General features: G+C 33.3%; 1 long non-coding RNA gene across 1 annotated transcript; it reads right to left on the reverse strand.

Moving 5' to 3' along the window:
* Window positions 1–6,577: 6,577 nt before the first annotated feature.
* LOC143076891 (uncharacterized) lies at window positions 6,578–15,128 on the reverse strand. The gene is made up of 3 exons (XR_012978830.1): window positions 14,967–15,128; window positions 9,560–9,606; window positions 6,578–7,110 (listed from the first exon to the last, which is right to left on the reverse strand). It is a non-coding gene; the product is annotated as an uncharacterized LOC143076891 (long non-coding RNA).
* Window positions 15,129–20,362: the final 5,234 nt, after the last annotated feature.

Raw genomic sequence — 20,362 nt, forward strand, 5'->3', positions numbered from 1 at the left:
GACTGAATAAGAAGCTGCTGATTATTTACCGTCCAAGACTTATGGTTTGGGTCTTATTTTATTTCTGATTTGGCATTTACTACATGGCATTTATAGCCTCTGTAAAATTTATACAAGTTTGTTAAAGAATCGGGGTTGTTTAGAGCCATATGGGACTTTTATGTTTTTTTGCGACAGTTGAAATGCCTACCCATATAGATTGTTATCAGGACACGTCATTATTGAGACGACATTTCAATAAAGTGAGATTTTGGGATAAACATAAATGTGACAGACACCCAACGATAAAAAGCCAAAAGACATCTCGGGGGCAAAATGTAGGTATTAAAACTAGACAAGTGTTTATACAACGTATAAAACTCTAAATTATCTCCTAGTCTATAGCAGGAAGGACCATTGCCATCAATACCAAATTCTCCAAATAACATCAAAACATTAGGCTATGTAAATGACACAAACCATTGGCATCAACTAATAAAGATGCGTTTAACAAAGTACCCTACAGTTGTTTATACTATTTTACAGTCATTAAGTGTCAAACTAGTTTTATAATGGTCGCCGTAATTGAAAAGCAATTGTTCGTACTAGATGATTCGTATTTGTTTCAGGAACGAAAGAGTTGTCTCCCATTCACCAACAAGACATTTTTCTATCCTAGTATACTGGTATCAAGATGAGTTTATTTACTTTGCGAAATTTCTCTTAAATGTATGTCTCTGCATTGCGTTGAAAACACACTATAAAAGACTATTTATTTAAAACAAACAGAAGAAATACCAGAGCAATGGAAGACATTTACCAAAAAAAAATGATAACGTTGAACGGAGCTGATATGAATTCAGTCGCAATAGAGCAAGTCCTTCCCTCAGGCACTTGTCTCAGATCCCCCATATATCTTAATTACTGTGGTCCTTCTCGTGTACATAATTATCACTACGGAACAATCAGTCTTGCATCCTAAATGCCGCTTTAAAATATCTCCAATTGTCCATAATAGCCTGCACAGGTCTACGGCCTGCTTCATAGTAGTGCATTAATTTGCAAATAAAACTACTTCGAGGGTCAATAAAGAACTTTAACTTTACGAAAAAGGGATACTCTCCGTTTTTTCTACATCTCCCGTATACCTAGTATAAGAGATCTAGCAATATATGTTAAGACAACACAGAGCTTGCGTATTTTAAGATCAATACATCTCCGTTAACAGTTGTGATTTCCCTGCTTTATGAGAAAAAGGAGATGTGGTATGATTGCCAATTAGATAACTACCCATCGAAGTTAACATAAAGTGGACGTAAGCAATGATCGGCAACCGCAAGGCCTTCAACAATGAGAAAAACCATATCGTATATATGGTCGGCTATAAAAGGTCCCGACATGAAAAATATGAAATCATTCAATCCAATCTGTTCATTTATCAATATATTTGACATACTTTTGAAACGCTCTAGGTAACTTTACTATTTTTGCAGTTCCAAGGGTCAAGGAATGTCTCTTAACATAGCTCCTCCATTTTTATAGGAAGTCAAATTTATGATTAGATATTTTAAATTTGTTTCCATAAACTTTCCCCTTAAGTTTATATCACAGTCGTGTTGACAAATGTCAGTTCTTTGAAGTTACATAATTAATTATGTTTATATAGACGAATTTATCAAGAATAATTGCATTTTTCTAAAATGTGTGCCTGAACATTTTGATTATACTGAATAACCTGTTCTATCATAAATCTACAAAAAAGTCTAGCAGAAATATTATGAGACTGATAATTCAAAACAGTTGAGATCTTTATATTCATGTTGTTACAGGAACCTGAACAGTGTCCAAGACTCAAAGGTTATGATTAAAGAAAAACTGAAATATCATCCACCTTATATATGAAAGTAGCTGGGTGGAAAAACACAAGAATCTTCTTGATAATCGCATAAAACATTGCAAAATGACTTTATACCACATCGACAACATCTTTATACTATACAACGATATCAAATCATCTAGGAAAACGTTTTTTTTTTTTTTTTATATAATTTTCACTAGCTGACAAAGCAGCCAAAACTTTTGTCGTTGTTTTACACAAATACTACGTATTAACGTCCAGTGGCAACTATTAGATGTTTAAATATACATGTGTATACCTAAATATTCAAAACTACGATAACAAATTATAGTACTTTCATATCTCAAATTGCAAAGTACGGAAGATGAGAAAGTAGAGTTACTGAAAAGGAAGTTTCTGCTTACTAACCAAGATAAACACAGACTGAATAAGAAGCTGCTGATTATTTACTGAAATAAACACAGACTGCATAAGAAGCTACTGATTATTTACCAAGATGAACAACGACTGAATTGGAAGCTGCTGATTACTTACCAAGATGAACAACGACTGAACTGGAAGCTGCTAATTACTTACCAAGATGAACAACGACTGAATTGGAAGCTGCTGTTTATTTACCAAGATGAACAACGACTGAATTGGAAGCTACTGCTTACTAACTGAGATAAAACGCGACTGAATAAATGGCTGCTGATTATTTACCAAGATGAACAACGACTGAATTGGAAGCTGCTGCTTACTTACCAAGATGAACAACAACTTAACTTGAAGTTGCTGCTTACTTACTAAGACGAACAACGATTAAATTGGAAGCTACTGCTTACTTACCAAGACGAACAACGACTGAACTGGCAGCTGCTGCTTACTTACCAAGATGAACAACGACTGAATTGGAGGCTGCTGATTACTTACCAAGATGAACAACGACTGAACTGGAAGCTACTGCTTACTTACCAAGACGAACAACGACTGAACTGGAAGCTGCTGCTTACTTACCAAGATGAACAACGACTGAACTGGAAGCTGCTGCTTACTTACCAAGATGAACAACGACTGAACTGGAAGCTGCTGATTACTTACCAAGATGAACAACGACTGAATTGGAGGCTGCTGATTACTTACCAAGATGAACAACGACTGAACTGGAAGCTACTGCTTACTTACCAAGATGAACAACGACTGAACTGGAAGTTGCTGCTTACTCACAAAGATGAACAACGACTAAATTAGAGGCTGCTGATTACTTATCAAGATGAACAGCGACTGAATTTGAAGTTACTGCTGACATTGTTTTAAATAAACACATCCGAGCTAACCCATGATAAAAAATGTAAGGCGCGGTGCTTCTGTCGTGTTTTGGGGAATCTGGCTTCATCAACAAAGGCGGATTTAGGGGGGGGGGGGCAGGGGACCGGGTCCCCCCTTTTTGGGAAAAAGTTTGGTTGCTTATATAGGGAATAACTGAAGCGTGACTGGAGCGGGTCCCCTCTTAGGCAGTTAGTGGGCCCCCACTTATGAAAATTGCCTAGATCCGCCAGTGATCAGTTGTCGACTCAATAAGTTGTATATATATGCCTGTTGTTTTACTTCGTATGTTACATTCAGACACCGGTTGTCGTAAGATAAAAATAGAAGTTGATTTTTTCTCAAAATCGTATTGTATTGTGAAAAGTCTATCTGATTATAATAGCTTATGCTTCGATAATTATAGTTCTTGTAAGTTTTTGTCTTTAATAAGCTATAATGGACTGATGAATAAACATGTTCACGCAGTCAGGGTATTGGGAAATAAGATTTCTGTGTTTCATTATTATATGTTATAGTTTCTGTATATATGGGTCGACTTGTGTTAACATTACAACAAGTGGTTGCTCTCGTTTCGTTTGGCGGCGTATAAGCAAATTTTACCTTTCTATATTTTGAGTTTGATAAACAATTTCGTTGATTTCATATATTTTATATCCTTGTTTAATTAGGCGTATTTTTAAAAGCTTCAATTTCCATTACCTCAATACTTCACCCTTGATAAATCCATTGAAAACACTCTCTGTTTTTGAGCTGTGTCTGAGCAGATACTGAAATGTTACAGTTGGTTTGATATAAGTTTTAATGTCTAGTATGCCTTTTAAAAATCTTTCTCCTTTGTATATTTTCTTTACGGGAAAATACGAAGGTGTACTTCAAGTGCGGTACACAGTTATATTATAGCTCGTGTATTTCCTCTACATGTCTGGAATATATAATCCAGCCATCATAAATCTGGAAGTCATTATCATTTTGTATCTTTGTCGTAATTGTCGTAAAATGTTTTAAAGAACAACAAACATTGTAAGTAGATATAGCAAGGTGTGGTATGAGTGCCAACGAGACATCTCTCCATCCAAGTCACAATTTATAAAAGTAAACCATTATAGGTCAAGGTACGGTCTTCAACACGGAGCCTTGGCTCACACCGAACAGCAAGCTATAAAGGGCCCCCAAAAATTACTAATGTAAAACCATTCAAACGGGAAACTAACGGTCTAATCTATATAAAAAAAACGAGAAACGGGAAACACATATGAACCACAGCTAACGCAGATGCTGCTGATCAATCCATATATATTTATATAGGCACGCCAAAGGTTTTACGGTAAAGTTTATTGTTACAAATAAATTCTTTGTTCTCTTGAATATACTGTTCTTTGATGGAACTTTGAGTTCTAAAATCGTTTGGATTATGATGTACGGTTGGTTCTTTCTTATAGAGATGTATGTTTCTCAGTTGATGTCACGGCTCTGTGCGATTGCATCAAGTTTTACAATTGTCCGTCCGTCCTCTAGTACGTCCCAAAGTTGGTTTCCGTTCTCTAACTTTAGTTTGCCTCAACCAAATGTTATGAAACTTATACACAATGCTTATTACCACATAATTCAAATCAAGTTCGAAACTGTGTGGCATCACTTTTACCGTTCTTTAGTAATGCCCCTTCAGTAACATAAACATTGCTGAATGTTCGTTTCAGTTATCTAACTTTAGTTTGCCTCAACAAAATGTTATGAAACTTATACACAATGCTTATAACCACATAACACAAATCATTTTGGAATTTTGGTGGGATCATTTGTACTGTTCTAGGGTTATGCTTCTTTATAAATGAAAATAGTTAGTTTGCCTCAACAAAATGTTATGAATGAAAGCAAACTCGTCAATGGTTTTCTGGTATAGATTTTTTTTTAAATTGTTATTGTTTGAAGAATTTGGCGTTGTAGGACATGCGCTCATCGCGGAAAACCTGCGAAAAACTTAAAAACTAAAAAGACGAGCAACAACAATACAATGCATTAAGGTCAATATAATGCTTGTACCAAGTCAGGAATATGACAGTTGTTGTCCATTCGTTTGATGTGTTTTATCATTGTGTTTTATCATTTGATTTTGCCATTTGATTAGGTACTTTCCGTTTTAAATTTTCCTCGGAGTTCAGTATTTTTGTAATTTTACTTTTCATTACAGCAAAATGCATTGAGTGTTTTATAGTATTATTATGTATGTCTATGTATTTCTGTATACCATTGTATCAACATAGGTTCCTCAGAATAAAATATATATATATAAAGGTAATACGTATGTATGGTCAGCTTGCTTGCTTGAACCGTGAAGTCATTATTTAGTTAGGTATACTCTCCTCCTTTAAAAGACTAGTCCTACAGAAATCCAATACATCTGTCCATAGGACTAGCCTACTTCGAAAGGAGGGTATACCTGACCTACGGTTCAGCTAACAAGCAAGCTTACCCATGCTATTTCCTTTACCTACACACTCAATGCATTTTGTTGAAATGGCTCTAAAAGTGGACACATGGCCATATGCTTTAATTCTTATAACTAGTGTCAAAGATATTTCATTGCAATGCTATTGTACATGTTTACTATTTTAAAATATTTACTGATCTTGGCAATTAAAGTGTGCTATCTTAAAGTTCAAAGGATCAGAAAATACAATGTACATAAAGGTGTATGTCATAAAACGAAATTAATTTTCCCTAACAATTTCAATTGGCGAAATTGTGATTTCTCTCTCTCTGAATATCACAAAATGGTTATGGTAACCCGAAAATCGAACAACAAGTGAAACTGTCTCAGTAGTAGAACTGAACCATCTTTTACATTCAAGTTCACGATATGGACACAGTTATGGACACGGTTATGGACAAAGTAATAAAGCAACATTTTGCTATTAATCACCTACACTGTAAAAAGCGTGCTTAGAATTTAAACACTTGTGATATATGTTTAGATCTAAACGTGTTTAGGATTGTGTTTAATTTATAAACACATTTTTCAGTAGGCACATAATATTTAAACATGACGTGAATTTAAACACGTTTAAAAATGAAAGTGTATAGAAATTAAACACATTTTTCTAAGCTAAACACGATTCTAAATACAATCCTAAACACATTGTACTGAGACACGTTTAGATCTAAAGATGTAAAAAAAAGTGCACAAAAGATGTGCTTAGAAATGTGTTTAGGATCTAAACATCATTTTTGCAGTGTATCTGAAAAGAATTGCGCATATTGACCAAGTTCCTCCTGTAACGCATTTTGGTAGTGTTTTCGAAGTATATTCATAAGATTATAGACCTATTTGCATATCAATATGCTTTTCTGTTCTAGAAATAGAAAGACGCAATCAGGAAAAATAAGTCATCATAAATAAAACAAATACACTTATCGTAATTGCTTGACAAATACTTCTTTCTACAAAATATCTTTATTTTTACAACTAACTAGAAACAAATTATGTCTATGGAACAGAAAATGTAGATGTGTTGTGTCTAAATTCACACCAACGGTCTAAAATACTAGTAATATTAAGTCCGCATGTCTTTCCTTCTAATATATTATGCATATCGCCATCGGCTTCCAATTTCAGTGGAACACTTTCGGTTTTAGTTTTCGTCACACGTGCAGGAGTTAAACTTTCGAAATGAGCTTGCATCCTTTCACTCATCTGTACGCTCGGAGTAAATAATGGTTGTTGTTGATTTGGTACGCGACTTTTGTGGTCTGCTCTTACAGTTATAGTCAGGAAGAGACACATCAGAGTCATCATAAAAAATGTAGTTATCGTTCCGAAAAAGCTTAAAGTTGACATTTGTCTCTCTACTCTTAATAATTCAGTTCTATTTGAGCATTTTCGCAGTAATCGTAGTCTTAAGTACCATAAAAGGAACCCAGCAACCGGATTTACAATGGTAAACAGAACTATCAGTTTATGTTTTGACCTAAAACTCATAAAAGATAAACAATCATCACGTGATAATAAATAATGCGTACTAGGAATACTGCTGTAAAACAACTTATTTTCGCGGATACTAAATTTCGCGTTTTTGTCCTTTTTAGTCTTCTTCGTGGCTATTCGATTTTCTAATTTAATGGATGTAGTATAAATAGGAAAGATCCAAGTTTTACACATTCGACACGATTTATATTCGCATTATTTTTCTACTCGCGAAAATCGCGAAAATAAATTTCTCGAGAAAATAAGTTGGTTTACAGTAACACACAATACAATTTATTACGTACTTGCTTTTAATCATGTTCTATTTTTAATTAAATGGAAGACAAAATATGTTTCGATATACACTCCTTCATTGGCTGTTTGGTTTATGATGCTTGAGTTAATTGTAGTTGATCGTAGTTTTGCTTCGTCAAATGTTTACCCAAATGTTTCACTGGTTATATTTGTTTAAATCGACATTATTACGACTGACACTAGTCTACACATCTACTGCAATATCGACAATAAAGACGTTATAAAAAAACCCCATTAAATCGAAATGTGAGAGGCAACATCATCTAAGGGGACGACCATTTGATATTCTGGGGGGGGGGGGGGGGGAGTAGGAGGATTTTGAAAATAAATAACTCAGCCTTGATAATCTCAAAAATAAATGGTTTGTTCTGTGGTAGTTTGAAAATAAATTACCTGACTTGCAATGTATTGAAAATAAATAACTCAGCAGGTCTAATCGAAAGTATGAGATGGCACTAGATTCTTCATAAATTCATCTTTTTTCCCAAAAAAAATCGGGAATCACTTCCCAATTTTTTAATCACAAAAGTATAAATATTATTTAAATATACTTGAAATGTCTGAAAATTGGTTTCATTTAACTTGAGGTATATTGTCTCAGGAAACCTTACCTCACTTTTATTTTAACAGGGCCGTAACTACTTTGAGACAAATGCCTCCTGTAGGAAAATTCAAAACCAAACGCTTGTCTCCATATCAAATTGTGTTCACAGCGAGCGTCTTGCAAGAAGCAAGTTCTGTTTTCCCACAGACGTAGACTTGATTTTTTGGGATTAATTTTTCTTATCTATTTGTCTTTTGTTCATTGATTGCTCTTCTGTATTCTGTTAGTGTTGCATTCCTTTTGTAATCTAGTAGTTTTGTTATGGACTTAATGAGTTTTAAAACTTGAAAAACAGCAGCCACAGACTTAACTATGTGAATTCCATTTTTGCTTTATCATGCACATTAGTCTTTTGATGTTGTTCCTAGAAACTTTTAAAAGTCTTACACTGAATTTATACATTTTGCTTTGAGACCAAAATATTGTCAAAAAATTATTAAAACAAAACATGCATTTTCAGATTAAGAAAGGATCTCGGGAACACCCGGAAAGCATGATTTTGCATCATTTGTTCTATAGCTTCTTTGGCCTTCAGTGGCTCCAAAACCCTTCAAAAAAAAATTTTCCTCGCTCTGCTCGGCGAAATATGTTTGTCATGATACTTTTAAAAGAGGCTAGTTACAACAAAACTGTAATACTGTGTATGTATGCAATACATGTATATGCAGTTGGGAATATCAAAGATTCATTTCTGCAGAGGATGATCATTAATTCTGATTAAATGGTACATAATGACTTGACTATATATGTATTATTTATAATAAACAAATCATTTAAAAATTGCATGTTTTCAAATATCATAAATTTAGTTGTGAAAATGAATAATCAGTCCCTTGCTTTAATGAAAATGAAAAATCTTGCTTCAATAGTGCAGAAAATGAATAATCTGTCCTCTTAGTTTACAAAAATAAATAACCGATCAAAAACAAATCCTCCTCCTCCCCCCCCCCCCCACCAGAATATCAAATGGTCGTCCCCTAAGGTAAATGCATGGCCTACGTAGGCGACCATCGTAGGACTACATAAGACAAAATTTAAAGACTTTACCAGTAAAAGACAAGACTCACAACAGTGTTTGTCAATCGATTTTGTTTCCCTATTTCCAAATTTAGTTAAAAAGTATAACAAAGATATCAGTAACTCCAAGGTAAATTCAAAAAGGGGAAATCCATAAACAATGACAAACATTAGATTATATTATGATTATACAGTCTAAAAAAAGACTTGTACCGAATGGGTCTCTCGTTAATTTTTGTTATATTTTAAATTTTTGTTTTTAGAAAGACCTAAAATGAAAAATCTTAAAGGAAACGGATCATCCCCTCTTTTTCATTGTAGACAGTTTTCCATTATATTACCAGTTAACTTTATTTAACAATTATATACAACCGGTTTTGAATCATATCTGACTGAATGATTCGGTTGCATGAAAGTTAATAATCATAGGATACAATATGACCAATAAGCTCGTTGGCTGTGTAGCATCCGGCGCGGGACGAATGCGGTTTTTGAAAACTTTGAAAACCCTAATTACCTGTATTTATGCAGAGGTACTCGTGCCATCTCATCCCGGTGCATTCTCTAAAATAGATCAAAAATAAGTATATTAATGATAAACTTGTTGGTTTATACATAATTTCACATTTGAATAAGACGCCTTTTATAGTTTTTTTTATTCACTTAGTGGTATGTTCAATGACAATTCGGTTGAAAAATCAACAGCTTTTACAAGATAAAAAAAAATACTAGCAAGAAGATGCAGATACCAAAGGGACACGAAATATACAAAAGAGACACGAAATATATCAGAGAGAGGCTAAAGATACGAGAGCGACACGAAAGATACCAAAGAGAAACGAAAGATTACAAAAAAGGGACACGAACGATACAAAAAAGGGACATGAAAAAGAAATCAAAGGGACAGGAAAGATCCCAAAGAGAGACTAAAGTTACCAGAGGGACACGAACTGGCGATACCAAAAAATGGACACGAAAAATACCAAAAAGAGAGAATAAAGACACCAATAGGGACATTCAAACTCACAAGTCATCAATATTTGAACTTAAGGACGCTTAACTATGGCAACAGAATACGCATGCTCGAAAATCCTTTCTGTGATTGGACAAAATGCTGTCATGCTGGGTGATTTGGTTGTGTTTGAAAAAACGTCTCGTTAATTATATCGTGATGGAAAGCAAGTGAAAAATTATAAATATTTGAACTAGATCTTACAAAGATTTATAGTTTTATTAAAATAATTGTTTCTCCAATAGCTCTTTGCATCCGTGACAGCTATTTATTCGGGACAAAAATACAATTTTTAATGTAAACTTTGTTGTACGAACGTACATAATCTTTCAATCAGTTTAATTGAGGTCTGGAGCTGGCATGTCAGTTAACTGCTAGTAGTCTGTTGTTATTTATGTATTATTGTCATTTTATTTATTTTCTTTTGTTACATCTTTTGACATCAGACTCGGACTTCTCTTGAACTGAATTGTAATGTGCGTATTGTTATTGTTTTACTTTTCTACATTGGCTAGAGGTATAGGGGGAGGGTTGAGATCTCATAAACATGTTTAACCCCGCCGCAATTTTGCGCCTGTCCCAAGTCAGGAGCCTCTGGCCTTTGTTAGTCTTGTATGATTTTAAATTTTAGTTTCTTGTGTATAATTCGGAGTTTAGTATGACGTCCATTATCACTGTACTATTATGCATATTTTAGGGGCCAGCTGAAGGACACCTACGGGTGCGGGAATTCTCGCTACATTGAAGACCCATTGGTTGCCTTCGGCTGTTGTTTGCTCTATGGTCGGGTGGTTGTCGCTTTGACATATTCACCATTTCCTTTCTCAATTTTATGACTTTTAGAACGCGCCTACGCATGTGAGATTTCCGCGGGGTTTTGGTGAATGTAAACGGAAAGATACGAGGACCGACAATACTGAACACAAACCGAGAAAACGTTATTTAAATGGCATCTTTGTGCTTCTGAAGGTTATCGAAATGATAGTTTTAAACATATACTCAAACTTAAATACGTCGGATATCTTTTTTAAAGATAGTTCTTGTTTTTAGTTTATTTATAATGTTATAATACGTGGAAATCTAAGTGATGTAATGATAGGGTATTGAAGGTATAAGTTCATTTTTTTTTGGTGGTTTTTGAGTGAATACGATTTTAATTTGTGCTGAAAATTTTTTCAATGAAATCATGAGGGTCGAGAGATATCACAAGATAGCGCCTAGTTGCCAATTCTCTTGAAAAACAGTGTATACGTCTCTGGATGATACCAGGGTTTACTTTCTACTCCAATTCATGGCCAAGGGTACCATTTTATTTTAATTTAAAAAAAAATCTATAATTTAATAGTGTTGTAATGCTTAATAAAGGTACCATAAATATCAAACCAAATAAACCAAATAAACTGATATGTTTTTTGTTTTTATCTTAATGATAAATCCCAAGATGATTATCGTAAATATGATGCTAAATTGAGATATATTTTTCAAAACATGAAATAACCGATATTAAAACAAAGAAATGCATGTCTAACCCCTATCTTCTAAATTCTTCATTTTAAAATCAGGAGGATGTGGCCAATTAGACAGCTACCAAACAATCAAACCAAACAGAGTCAAACTGAGGCATATTTAAGCAACTATACTGGTATAAGTAAAAAGGTCACTGGTCAGCCTTCAAAAGTGAGTAAAATAAATATCGTTTATTCAGATAAAAGGCACCGACATGACAAAATAAGATACAATTCAAACAAACAAAAACAACAATGACCTGAGCTATAAAAAAAACAAATATATTAGGGCTCTTCACGGTTAGTTCGGCCATATTGGATAGGGGGCAGATTTTTTTGGAAAGAGGTGGAAATGGTATGAAAATATTGGAAATCGTATGCATGTTTCTAAGCAACTGTTCTGTTTTAATGATGTTTTCCCGTATTTTTCACACCATCTTTACCTCCATCATGAAAATCTGACACCTATCCAATATGGCCGAATTAACCGTGAAAAGCCCTATTGACAACAACCAACTACAATTTGTAGATTCAAAATTGTATAAACTTTGTTTTAGATGTATCGATGATGTACAACGATAAAAGAGAGGCTAAAGATACCAAAAGGGACATTCAAATTGATAAGTCTAGAATTAACTAACAACGCCATGGCACGAAATGGAACATATACATTGATAAGTCAAGAATAAACTGACAACGCCATGGCACGAAATGGAACATATACATTGACAAGTCTAGAATAAACTGACAATGCCATGGCACGAAATGGAACATATACATTGACAAGTCTAGAATTAACTAACAACGCCATGGCACGAAATGGAACATATACATTGACAAGTCAAGAATTAACTGACAACGCCATGGCACGAAATGGAACATATACATTGACAAGTCAAGAATAAACTGACAACGCCATGGCACGAAATGGAACATATACATTGACAAGTCAAGAATAAACTGACATCGTCATGGCACGAAATGGAACATATACATTTATAAGTCTAGAATTAACTAACAACGCCATGGCACGAAATGGAACATATACATTGACAAGTCAAGAATAAGCTGACAACGACATGGCACGAAATGGAACATATACATTGATAAGTCTAGAATTAACTAACAACGCCATGGCACGAAATGGAACATATACATTGACAAGTCTAGAATTAACTAACAACGCCATGGCACGAAATGGAACATATACATTGACAAGTCAAGAATAAACTGACAACGCCATGCCACGAAATGGAACATATACATTGACAAGTCAAGAATAAGCTGACAACGCCATGGCACGAAATGGAACATATACATTGACAAGTCAAGAATAAACTGACAACGCCATGGCAAAAAAAGAAACAGACTAAAAGAAAAACCACAGTATACAAAACACAATAAATAAAAATAAAGACTGAGCAACACGAACTCCACTAAAAGTTAAGCCCCAGGAGTGATCTCAGGTGCCTACGAAATGTAAGCAGATCCTGTTCCACATGTGCCACATATGACACCCATCGTGTTCCTCGTGTAAATACAAACACTGCAATAATATGAAGAAACACAAACTAGCATCTTCGCTAGCCAAGGGTTACGATCAACTTCATTCTTCTCCACAGTGGATCGTTACCCTTGGCTAGCGAAGATGACAAACTAGATGACATGTTGGGTGACTTCTAATGGGATTTACAGTGATTATTTTGGTTCAAGATAAAAAAAAACAACAATAAACTGATTCTAAAAAAAACGAAAACAACACTTTGTAAATTTCATGCGTCTAAAGCGCTTCTCTGGATTAATCTTCACCAGGAAACGCTCAAAGCGTTACTATACACTGTATAAAGCTTAATGAAAATCGACTATAGAATTCGGATAAAAATAAAAACAATTCATAAGAACATACTTTATGTTGAAGTTCTTTTTAAAAATGAATACATTTGCCGCTCTTTTATTCACATAGGAAAGCATTTAACAAGTAATATCATTATTAATAAAGTAATTAAAATAAATTATTTTTGTCAGAGTTTCAAACCTTAAGACGCGTTATTATGCATCTTAAATCTAATAATCACTCGGGACTATAATGAAAAAAAAAACAAATAAGAGAAAAGGAAAAGGGAAAAGATACTCTTTAATAAGGAAATGCCTGTACCAAGTCAGGAATATGACAGTTGTTACCATTCGTTTGATGTGTTTGAGCTTTTGATTTGTCCATTTGATTAGGGACTTTCCGTTTTGAATTTCCGTCGGAGTTAGTATTTTAGTGATTTTACTCTTTATGTCCAACATTGAACACTTCAATACCACCTTATCATAAAATTAAAAAATACACTGCAAGACGTGGCAGCTAATAGTCCTGGGAGTTTGGGCGCATGTTGGGATTAAAATGTTTTACGTTTGCGAGCAGCTTTTGATTACATTTGCGCGCATTCATTTTACAGGTAATCTCAGGTAAAAATATAAATAAAAATTATATTAAATTATAAATAACTACTTTTTTTTGTATTTTCAAAACGGATATGATTATCAATTATTAATTATTAATTTTGAAAATAGTTTGTAAATTCAAGTTATGTATTATTCATATTGAATTCTAAAATCAGGCCTCCGTGTTGAAGGCCGTACATTGACCTATAATGGTTTACTTTTTAAAATTGTTATTTGGATGAAGAGTTGTCTCATTGGCACTCACACCACATCTTCCTATATCTATAAACTCCGTTATAAATGGGTTATGTCACAGATTTTCTTAAATTTTGCATACACCTTTTACTTGTTGGAATATATATCTGAAAATCGAAAAAAACATGCGGCTTTATCTCTTTTTTTCCCTGACTTTGGAGACTTAGACTAACAGAAGGGGTACTGATAATTGTAAATAATGATCAAATTAATAAATGAATAAGTATTATTACCTGTATTTTACCTGAGTTTACATGTTAAAAGAATACGCGCAAATGTAATCAAAAGCTGCGCGCAAACGTAATGATTTTTGCGCGCAAATGTAATGGTAATGCGCGCAAACGTAATGCACCGGGGAGTTTTTACGTAAGATTTCGCCCAGGAATTTAAAGCTAAAATTGGCGATAAAAGTCTACCGGGTTGAATCATAACTTATGAAACCATGAAACATAAGAGTGAACATTTAATCAAAACATTCGAAGATTTGAAATCCTAAAATTGATAGAATATAAGACAAAAATTAAATGGTCAACATCTTTAATATCTATATAAGCGGGAATTATTTGAAAAATTATTTAATGTTTGCTTGTTTTGCAAATACGCTGTTTGTTTTTTTGTTTTTGTTTTATTTTCATTTTCAAATATTTTCCAAAATAACTCGGTACACATAGACAGACCCAAAACATGAACTATTAAGGATTGCTTTAGCGCTGAGATCTTACCTTGTACGTATGAAATGTGTATACAAAACCAAAATAATCAATTATTTCACTCTGTCCATTAATTTATCGTTGAATTTTGGAATTTCCGTGAAAATGCATTGCTGGTATGGTACAGTTGTACTTTCGGACTTAACAAGTTTTGCACGTGTTAGTGCAATTATGATATTTAAAACTATAACAAAATTGTCAAAACAAAGCTTGTTATATGACAGATTCATTGACAGAACAATTGTCAAACGATGGCATCAAACTCTATTGAACCTTGACCTTGTATTTTTAGTGTTATATATCATCGGTGTGTGAACAACCTTCAATGAACAAAGGCTTCAACTTGGTGGGAGGAAGATCATGTTTTGGTTTACTAGGTACAGGTTTATATGATAATTGAATAAATTATTTCGGAGGAACATGACATTGAACCAAAAAAAAAACCCAACCAAACAACCAAACAAACAAACAAACAAAAGAAAGAAAGAAAGAAAGAAGAAAAAAATATTACATTATCTTATTGTCAAGCAAACGTTTCAAACATTTCACTTAAATTCTTATTCGATTAATTTTTAATATATATAACTGTTTAATTCATCAACCATATTATTGAATTTCCACATTGCTGGCGCAAGAAAATAATTCCGTTCTTTCATTTAACTATTTTCTAAATAAACTTGATTAGAATGTCTAAATTTGCAAAGATGGAGGGCGATACTGAAAAATTATAACATATTATAATATCCTGTTTTCAAAGGTGAAATCGTTGAAAATTTTCAGGAATTGCTGTTTCAGTAGCAGGATAAATGCTTTAAAACTTATATTTTTTCCATCCTTTTATTATTATTATTTTTTTAATTATACTGGTATGTCCCAGTTTAGGATAATCTTTTAAAAAACACTGATTTAAAGTTTGGTAATACAATGTTTCTCTTTTTACAAATTATGTAAAGACACCCCGAGTATAAGGCGTCATCCTCTGCATGGTCGATTGCGCGGGCACCACAAGTGCGTAAACAAGACACGATAACAAAGACACCGTACTGAAGTAAACAATGCAGGAAATGTAATTGTTACAAACTTTTGGCTGTCATAGTTAGCATATTAAGACAAATTTTAAACATTTTTCGTATTTTATCTGTTTTTTATATTTTAAAAGTTCCTGGGTGAATATCTGTAGATATTAAACAAATAGATAGGATGTCGCTAGTGTCAAAACAGAACCGGTCAAACGAACGGTTCGGTCTTTTTTGTTCAAAAGAAACTGCATATGGTATAAAAATTTGGTAATATACACACAAAAAGGATAAAGATTAGAGTCAATTACCAATCTGCTAATGTCTAATGCCTAATCACCTGAGATAACTCATCAAAGTGTTTTGGAGGCGTATCACGACGGGTATTACACGTAAAGCAGGATTTACAGACCCTTTCCCTCGATATGCCCCTGCTTAAGGTTAAGTTTTAGCTAGCTAGATGTCTTAAGTTCTGTTGTGTGTTTTGTAGAAAGTTCTTATCTTTGGTCTTTTCACCTTTTTTGACATGTTTCGACTTATGAGTTTTGTTATCTAGTTCCATTCTTTTACAATCAATCAAGCAACAATTCAGTAATGTTTCATACCAGTTTATTCTGAACAAGTTTTTTGGTTTTTCGTCGTTTTTGATGTCCGTCCGTCTATTCTATTACTTCGATCCCCTATTTATCTTTGGATGTAAGTCCTTGATAAATAGTAGACACCATTTGTATATCAGGATGCGTATTACCATTAAATCTTACCGCAAATCTAACGCAAGTAAACAAGAAAAAATGAACTGGGTAGACTATAGCTCAATACAGCCAAGGTTCATAAGAGTCAACATTAGACAGTTCATCATGTTCAAGAATGGATGCATCATATTTCGTTGATTTTTCTTGTGTGGTTCACACACTACAAATGTGTTCTTGTAATAGCAGTTAGATACCTACTATTTTTCTTGTGTTTGGGTATTGATTGTCATTTTTTTTTTTATTTTTACTTAAAATAAAAACAAAATATTGTTTTTCAATAGCATACAGAATCAAAAATTTGTTTTGTAATCATTTCCCCTCTAATTTTCAAAGAAAACAAACTCTTATTGTTACTTCCTTTCTGAAAAAAAAAAATGTTTTCAATAAAATTAGAAAAAAATCCTTAACAAATGGTTAATAGCCAGTTCCTTAAATCGATGTTTTTGCCCATTCACATTGAAACTTTTTTCAAAGTGAAAGAATCAATTCTTTTTGTTTCCGATGCGTTCTCAATTTGTTCATTCAGTGTATCTAGTAACTTCTTCTTCTGTTGTAGATTTTCTTTTAAATTATTTTTGTCTTTTTTTATTAAGAATTGGAGCCGGAATTAAGCAACCTCCTATCTACCAGTTAATTATTTGATAAACTGTAAACTATGATAGAGTTTAAATTCCAATTTTTTCCAGATTGCATATTTACTAGTGAAATATCGGCTATTAAAGCTACCGAAATCCTTTACAAATAAGGTTCTGATGGGTTAACATCAACAATTAAATCAAATGACACTATATAAAATAGCAAAATGTCAGAGGTTAAAATACCATACTGAGAATTAAACATATTTATGTAAATATGTTTGTGTACTTTGCATCATACAGAACTTTGGTTTTTGTATAAATACATCTGAAAATATCTTTTCTAAAAATGCGTCAATCTCCTATGGTTTATTTGCTGTTAATAACAATCTTTTGGCCTTTGTTAGTCTTGTATGTTTGAATAATTGTAGTTCATTTATATGTTTCAGAGTTTAGTGTGACGTCCATGTTCACTGAACTAGTACACATCTTTGTTTAGGGGCCAGCTGAAACCCGCCTCCTGGTGAATAATTTTTGTTCTTTGTGCTAAAGAACCATTGGTGGCCTTGAGCTTCTTCTCTTTTTGGTCGGGATGTTGTCTCTCTGACATTTTCCCCCAATTTTAGTTTATCCTTACTAGCGTTTTATGTAATTTTCCATCAACACATTTTGATTTCGTGCAAATATATATAAAAAACCACATGATCTGCGTATGCCGACATCGAAGTCATACATTAAATGTGCAACAAGACAAAGGAATCGTGTGTTGTAATCAGAAAAAAAAAGAAATATCGTTTGAAAAAAGAATTAAATCTTCGTTGATTATTCTTGCGTGGTTCACACACTACAAATGTGTTATTCTAATATCAGTTAGATACCGACTATTCATCATCATAACAACTAGAATCGTGTGAATCGGATTTCTGTGTTTATTTTCAAAATTGCGTTGTCAAGTACATGAATTACGAATGTTGAACTAGATGTTTCAAGATTTGGAGTCAAATGTTTAGGGTTAGGCCATTTACGTTATACTTTGTTGTTTGAAAGTTTTGGTTGGTTTTTGGTGCAATTTTCTTTTCAATAATACGTTGTGGTTGCTCGTTGTATAGATATGTTGTTGGTTTACCTCATCCCTTATTTCGGCATTTGAAACGGAAATAAACTTTAATCCGAATCGGCTGACTAAAAATTAATTTGGAACCATTTCTAAGCACAGAAATTATCAGAAAAAGATTTTTTTTTTCGAAAATATTGAAGCATATAAAATGGAATGAAAACATTCATATATATGCTGAGTTCCTTTTGCAAATGAACATTTAAGAGTGCTTTCAGGGACTTCTGCATTTATATTCAAAACGAAATTATTTTTACGTCTGATGATTGAGAGGTGTTTTACGCCACATTCAGCACTTTGTGCTATTTTGTTGCGGTCAGTCTTTATTTGTGGAGGATCCGGAGTGGCCGGAAAAAAACACTTACCTTCGGCAGGATAAATGACAATTGAAGTCGATTAAGATTAAGCGACCTATGCACCTGCCAAGAGCAGGAATAATGTCTGTTGAAGAAGTAGTCGTACATAAAATTGAAAATTTAAAGAAGAAAATGTCGAAAAGACAACAACCCGACCAAAGAGCAGCCACCGTCGATTTAAACAGAATGACGCAGTCTCGTTCAAAGGTTGTTGGTACAACCAGGACTAGTTGATACTAACATTTTTGTTAAGGGGGCTCGCGGGTCTTAACCAATTTTTTTTATTTAATATAGGATTTCTCTATATTTTTCTATAAATGAACTTTATCTTATAATATAGAAAAATGAAATAAAAAATGGGGTCACCGTTCATTTACGCTCACAATCTGCCTTCGAACGAAGCATACATTTTTGTTAATGTCATTTTTTTCTGTTTAATAAATAGGAGAATTAGCGGTAATAACGAAATAAAAAAAGAACTAAATTACAAAAATCACTTAAAGGAGTAGGTTCAGTAAGACCCCTTTTTGGCCCCAAAATATAGCAGTTTTACAAAATTGTTAAAATGTAAACCTTTAGTTATTTATTGGACAGTAGAATGCTTCTGCTACATAAATATGGGCTGTTTTTGACAATACAATGCACATATATCCGGTACTAATTAATTCAAATAAAATAGACACTTGAGTGTTTAAAAAGTGGTCAAAATCTTTCGTCAGATGAACCTGAAATTTGAGGCCAAAATCGGTCCTTACCGGACCTACTCCTTTTACAATTATTTAGTTTATGTACAGCTTATTCGAAAACAACAATAAAACATATAGGTCACCGATGAGCTAAAAAAGATATTCAATTTTAATGCCCAAAAAAATGGCATTTTTGCACCAAAGGGAGATAATTTGGAGCTTTTTCAATGATATCTACATTTTTAAAGTCACCTGGGGCCAACACGAATTGATTTTTTTGAATGATTTTTGTACCATACGATAAAGTAACAACTACTAAAGGTAATAAATAAAACTTGTAACGAAAATTTAATGTTTATTTTTTTTTCTAAAAATCTTATACCCGCGAGCCTCCTTAAATTAGACACTCATTTTGATAAAACGTTACAACACTGCAATAGAAGAACAGATTCCAATTCCAAATCTCGCCATTCAGGAGATGTTCGAAATGAAATTGAATGGACTAGCTTAGGATTTATCTCTTAGCGAGCTTTTTAATTTGACGAATTATCCCGTGTTAACACGAAAAAGACCAGTTTATCAACATTAGTAACATTTCAGTAGTAATTACCGCGCAATGATTTTTATTTTTCGACCCCCCCCCCCCCCCCCCCCCACAAAAAAAAAATCAATAAAAAAAATAAATCAATAGTCGTCGCCTCAGTAAAGTGGGAATGTATATTTATTGTTGTAACCGTAATTCCTCCTTATACAGAGAAATGAATGTTAAGGTACTGAAATGAGAGGCTGAGATACATCTATAGTATGTCTACGTCACAGTTTTCCGTATCAAATTAAATGGAAATATACATTATTTACATTAGAACGTATGTAATCAGAAACATTAATTGTTTATAATAATTAAATGAA

Source organism: Mytilus galloprovincialis, chromosome 1 (genome assembly GCF_965363235.1).
Source record: "Mytilus galloprovincialis chromosome 1, xbMytGall1.hap1.1, whole genome shotgun sequence".
Taxonomy (NCBI): domain Eukaryota; kingdom Metazoa; phylum Mollusca; class Bivalvia; order Mytilida; family Mytilidae; genus Mytilus; species Mytilus galloprovincialis.